The sequence below is a fragment of the Belonocnema kinseyi genome, chromosome 5 (genome assembly GCF_010883055.1).
Source record: "Belonocnema kinseyi isolate 2016_QV_RU_SX_M_011 chromosome 5, B_treatae_v1, whole genome shotgun sequence".
In the NCBI taxonomy this organism is placed as follows: domain Eukaryota; kingdom Metazoa; phylum Arthropoda; class Insecta; order Hymenoptera; family Cynipidae; genus Belonocnema; species Belonocnema kinseyi.
Genome location: NC_046661.1, coordinates 526875 through 533756, shown reverse-complemented (window position 1 = coordinate 533756; position 6882 = coordinate 526875).

The window sequence follows — 6882 nt, the reverse complement described above, 5'->3', positions numbered from 1 at the left end:
TTTTTCATAAGGACAACCGCAGGATTTCGCCGGGAGCGGGTGCTAATGTGGAAAATTGTACCCGCTCCCAGCGAAATCGTGGTAAAATGTCAGCCACAACCATGTCTGACGACCGTGAGATAGGTGGTTACAGTCTGTAAAGGAATCAATACAACGATCCAGCAAAAGTCTCGTGCACCCTAAGAACACGGAGCGACCCAAGGACTACCGTCTGCTGCATTTTCCCCGCAAGTGTTTTAACATATTGTTGACACGCAGGAATGCTTTTTAGGCCATTAGCAAGTGAAAGCTTGGTACCTCCAAGAGCGCCGATGATAAGGACGATTAGTTTAACAGAATATTTCGGATAAAATCGTTGCGACTCCCTTATAAGGTCTCGATACCTCTCTTTCTTTTCATTCTCCTTGGTTATAATGTTTTTGTCAGCTGGAGCCGAAAATTCGATAACGAACATGATTCGCTTCTCGAAGTCAAGAAGAACCATGCCGGGGCTCGAGTGAGCAACAGAAACAATTGTCGAGAATATAAAGTTCCAGTATTTGCGGCACTTCCCATTCTCGACAATTGACGCGATTTCCCTAGGAGCATTTAGAGGACCGATATTAAGGTTAATGCCGTAAGAGTGACAGAGATGGTAATAAAGCACTCTTAGTGCCGCACTCTGCCTTTGAATGTAGGTCGTCACATCCTGAATGCGGCTCTGTGGCACGGCCAGGTATGTATAAGTCTCTCCACCGCAAAGGTGTCGTATAGCGCTTCTATCAACGAGCTCAGGATCTTCAGGGATGCCATTAACTTTCCTCGCTTCAAATAAACCTTGGCACATTTGCCTAACCCAAATTTCATTCCAATTTCCTTAGTATATCGTTGAACAATCCCTAGAGCTAGATGCAGTTGCTCTCTGTTGTTAGCATAGATCTTAAGATCGTCCATGTAAAATACATGAGTGACCTTGTACTTTCGATCTGCAGGTTTGCCGCACAAGTAACCGTCGGAATGGCGAAGTGCTAGAGATAGAGGCAATAATGTAAGGCAAAAGAGGAGTGGGCAACACATAACTCCTTAAAGCTATTTATATTTTCTGAGTCTTCGTCCAGTCTATGCTCCACTTCGTAGACTTCTCTCCAAAATACTTCGACCTCCTCTGGTTTGGATGGGTGTTCGACAGTAACTGGAGGGTCTTGGAAGAGTCGAGATGGGTCAGAGTGAAACTGTTGATTTTCTCTGACCCACCTCTCCCTTCGCTCTAGACTTCTCTTAGCGTCAGCTAGTATCCGTATTCTCTCAACAATATGCTGCCTGATTGTCAGCAGCTTTGACTTATTAAGTGTGTGATAATGGGTCGGGAGTTCACGCGCGAAGTTTCGAACCTTGACGGTAAAATTCCTGCCAGATGTGATGTAGTCAATCACACACTGAATACGGGACGCGTACTGTCTTTCCCAGCCTATCTTTATGGCAAGTTGATGCATTCGTCTTTTAGTCTTATGATCAACAGTTGGTTTTGTTTAACGGTTCGCATCGGCCAAAGCCCTCGCTGCATTACACACAATAATTTATAGCCCAGAGGTCGGATTCTCCAGAAAAATGTCCACGAAGCTCGTCATCTATTTCAGCCAGATCTTTAGGCTTGAGAGAAACCTTAGTGTTGATGTTTCTTCGGGTCGTAAAGCATCGCTCTTCCTCTATTGAATGCCTGCCCGCGGTTGGTCTTAGTGTCGACTCCCTTTCTCTGTTGCCGGCTTGTTCCAGCTGTGGTAGAGTAGGCGTTCCGCTTACATAGCCCCTTTTTCGGAGTGGTTCAGCATGGTTTCGCAAACGTTACTGCAAAAAGTGCGATAGCTCCGGGTGTTTCTCGCACCAAAGAGCGTGCAGCCGTGCCATGTAACCCCGTTCAGGGGCCACACTCGCATCATAGCACTGTAACATGTCGTGATTCAGTTGCTCCGTCCTCCCAAAGATCGCGAGATCCCACCGATCCATCGCATTGAATCCATTTTCATTGGCTCCCCCAGCTCTAGATTGGTCAACATTGTTGGCCGACACATTGTCGGGAGCCCTGCGCGTTCTGTTGTTTTGAACCGCACTTACTGCAACTATGTTTGGTGCTGTCATTGTTCTTCCTACGAGAAGCTAGGGAAAGGCATTCATCCATCCTTGTAGAGCCCCGCATGCAAGGATAAGGCTGCGTACTCTGTGCGGTGGCCTGGTATCACAGAGGCACCGTTCTAGGCACCTCACCCAGGTGCCATTCAGCTTTCGGCACGGTTTTCACACCTCCGCTTGGTGGTTAATTCCTTCGGGACCACCCCTGGACAATTGTCCGCGACTGCCTATTTATTTTTGTAACCATATTCAGCAGAAACCCTTGGTACAGGGATCCTCTATCCGCAATCCGAGGACGCGTTCGGTGGCTTTGTCATAGGCCCTTCGGTTTGATTCTAGAGGAATCAAAACCGAATATTAATGTTTATGTTTATGTTTGTCGCTACTAAGCTACGAAAATACTTAACCGATCCAGGTGAAATTTAGTATACTGCGTGTAATTTAGTCCAACTTAAAGGATAGGTTACTTTCTATCTCAATTGATTACCTTAATATTTTTTCATTTAAAATTAGGGGGGAACACTGCTGTGAAAGCGTTAAAATTAAGTAATTTTCATGAATTTTTTTTGTTGGTATGTAAATTATTTGAGGATCAGAAAAATAATTATTTATTTAACATATATTCAGCTATATTCACACAATTTTTAATTAAAAAATATAAAAAATTTAATTAGTTATATACATGAATGTAATGACGTAATAAAAAAGTGACCCCTCCTGCTGGCAACGATACAGCACTGAAAAATCATCTTCAAGCAAAAATACAAATATTTGATTAATCTGTACAACAGGCGCTATCGTTGTACACAGCGGTTTTTTGTAGCAAATGGCGTTGGTTTGAAAAATTAATTCATTTTTTGACCCCCTTTTTTAGAGGGCTTGAAAATAGTGTTAATTTTCAGAATTTTGAAAAACGTCTACATACAACCACAGCCTTCAATGTTTTCAGCAAAGTTTTGACCTTTTTCGATATATTTTTTATATATGTATTAGCAGCAGCTAATACAAAGGGAAGCGTTGTAATTCTCTACCTCCACTTATTGCATTGGGTATAACTTCGTCAATTTTCAAGATTTTAAGTTGAAAATTTTTCTACACATTTTTGAATATACATGCTTTAAAAAGTGCAAAAAATCGATTTTTTACCAGTCACAGTGGTGTTCCCCCTTAAATATTTGTATGCGTAACTTCCATAAGTTTCTAACATATGACGCTGTAAGTTACTTTATTGGCCGCCACTTTAGCATTTTAAATGGTGTTCTTGACAGGTGCTCTGATGACTTTTCAATCAATCGACACTATAGTTGATAAAAACGAGTCCGTAAATTTTCCAACTGAATTTTTAAATTCTCTGGGTATACCAGGAATGCCATGACACAATATTCGGATCAAGATTAATTCAGTGGTTATTCTGGTGCTTCATTTGAAGCCACCTACATTATGCAACGGTACACGTGTTGCAATTAAAAAAATGACCGGAAATGTTCAGGAAGTAACCATTTTGACTGGACAGCCACAGGATAAATCGTCCTATTCGCACGTATTCCAACGATACCTTTAGAATCTCCAATACCATTCAAAAGGCTTCAAGGCGATGACCATTAATAAGTTTCAAGGCCAAACAATGTCCATTCAAGACTTGCACTTCGACAATCCATGTTTCTTCCATAGGCATATATACGAGGTTTATCCCAAATGAATCGACCCTATTTTCATATCTCCGCACTGATGTTATTCTTTATCATCCGGTGAGTGACATTCTTTAAAGTAGTTCTCATTTGTTTGAACGACACGCTTCCAGCGTTGTTTTCACTTCCTGAAACAGTCCTGGAACTCAGCTTTCGGAACTGCCTTCAGTTCGTTCGACGCATTAGTTTCCACCGTCTTTTAATCATCGAACCGGTGAATGGACTGGCGCATTGTCGTAGTAAAGCAGCTAATCACTGCTTGAGCAAAAATGTGGCTGTTTTCTTCTAACTGCATTACGAAATCTTTTCAATACTTCAACGTAGTATTCTTCACTGATCGTTTGACCTCTCGGAGCATATTCGTGGTGCACAACACCCTTATAATCAAAGAAAAGAGTCAACAGCATTGTAACAATACGACAATGCGCCAGCGCATTCATCGAACCTTGTGCAGCAATATTTGACAGAGCACCAAGTCGTACAGCTTCGACAACACCTGATGAAGAATACCCACCCATCACTACCGAAGATGTGAAAAAAGTATTAAGAGAGATGAAGAACTATTTCGCTCGGGGACCGGATGGTATCAAGACCTTCTGGTTAAAGAAGTTTTCTTTAACGCATCAGCATATGGCCCGTATTTTCACATTATATTTGATTTTGGAAGAGCCAATTCCGGAGTGGTTGGTGAAAGGGCGCACAAAACTCCTGCGGAAAATAGGAAACTTAGCTGACCCAAAGAATTACAGGCTTATGACTTGTCTCAAAGCACTGTATAAAATATTCACAGCTATCCTAAATGATAGGATTGTTCGGGCGATTGAACCTGTGTGGCAAGAAACGTATAAACAACGAAGCTCAAAGAAAGGAGCAAAAGATGTCCGGAGAACCTGATCATCGATATATGTGTCTACAAAGATACAGTATTCTATCAACGTGACCCATCGATGGCCTGGATTGATCACTGGAAAGCTTTCGATTCGACCTTCCATAGACTTATTATCTGTCTTTGGAAAGCTTAAAAGTTCATCCGCAAATCGTGAGGTTCAAAAAGATATTGATGCCGCTTTAGAAAACTAGATTTACTATGTCATCTGGAAAAAATCATGTGATAACAAGGTCACCTTTCAGAGAGTTGTCTTTCAGGGCGATACCATGAGCCCACTTCTCTTTTGCCTCGCATCATTGCCACTATCTCTAGCACTTCACCATTCCGACGGGTACTTTTGCGGCAAACCTGCAGATCGAAAGTACCAGGTCACTCATGTATTTTACATGGATGATCTTAAGATTTATGCTAAAAACAAAAAGCAACTACAGGTAGCTCTAGGGATTGTCGAATGATATGCTTATGAAATAGGAATGGAATTTGGGTTAGACAAATGCGCCAAGGTTTACTTGGAGCGAGGAAAACTTAATGGCATCCCTGAATACCCTGATTTCGTCGATAGAAGCGATATACGACACATTTGCTCTGGAGAGACTTATACATACCTGGGCGTGCCACAGAGCCGTAATCAGGACGTGACATCTATAAAGGATACTCTCCAAAGCAGATACAAATGTCTCATCCGGCAGATTTGGCCTTCCGAGCTGTCGACGAATACAAAGTATCTACAACGAACATGCTTGCCATCCCGATAGTACTCTATTCGTTTGGAGTGGTTCCATGGACGAAGAACGAGCTCAGATCTCTTGATATCGGGACGCGGAAGGTTATGCACACGAACAAAATCATGCATCTCAAATCTTCTATTCCGCAACTCTACATCTGACGCCGTCAAAATGTTTGCCGAATATTGAATCTTGAATGTCTTCATAACAGGATTATTCTGGGTACAGCACATAGAGTCACAAATGCAAGAGAACCTCTTCTTAAAATGGTCAAGAAGCACGGAGAAGTGGACAGAGGAGCGTTTCTGTAAAAGCAGCGGAGGATGCTTCTGAAACACTCGGACTTAACTTCAGTATTATGGGTAAGCAAAATACATCAAATCTTATCTATATCGAGTACACACTCCTGAAAGCCCGGATTAAGAAAGCACAAGAGAAAAATGTCCGTGAACGGCTGCTCGATAAGAGGATGCACGGCCTCTTCCAAAGAAATGTGAAGGATCAGTCAATTTCGTGTGAGCTAACTTTTGCTTTCCTTTAATCACCCGGATTGAAGGCTAAGCACAGAGGGTTTCATTTTGGCATGCCAAGACGGTGTCATTTCCACCTTAACATACCGTCGCCATATATTGAGCCACGACATTCCCGATGATAGCTGCAGGGCGTGCAATGCACACGCCGAGCATTTAGCTCAAATACTATCCAGTTGTTCAACTAATTCGGGAACAACCAACATCCAAAGGGACAATGAGGCACTCAGAATGCTTTATTACCATCTCTGACACTCTTACGGCATTAACCTTAATATCACTCCTCTAAATGCTCCTAAGGAAATCAAGTCAATTGTCGAGAATAAGAAGTACTGCATATACTTATACTTTATATTCTCGACCATTGTTTCTGTTGCACGCTTGAGGCCTGACATGGCTCTTCTCGACCTCGAGAAGAAAACCATGTTCGTTATCGAATTTTCGGCACCAGCTGACAAAAACATCATAGCCAAGGAGAATGAAAAGAAAGAGAGATATAGAGACCTTATAAGGGAGTAGCAACGATTATACCCGGAATATTCTCTGAAACTAATCGTCCTTTTCATCGGCGCTCTTGGAGGTGCCAAGCTTTCACAAGTAAATAACCTGAAAAGCACCCCTGCGTGTGTAGAATATGCTCAAACACTTGCGAGCAAAATCTAGAAGGTGCTCGTTCTTGGGTCGCTCCGTGTCCTCAGGGTGCACGAGACTTTTGCCGGTTCGTCGTATTGAATCCTTTACAGACTGTAACAACCTATCTCACACTCGTGAGACGTGGTTATGGCTGACATCAAAAGCGAGAATCGTGGATTACTGCATCTACATGCTTCAGTTCTGAAAGCAGAGGTTTACCAGGTGTATACATATGAAACCGGTATTTTTTCAAGAAAAAAACACATTTATTTCAAGAGAATGATAACAAATATTTTATTCAAAGTATGCGC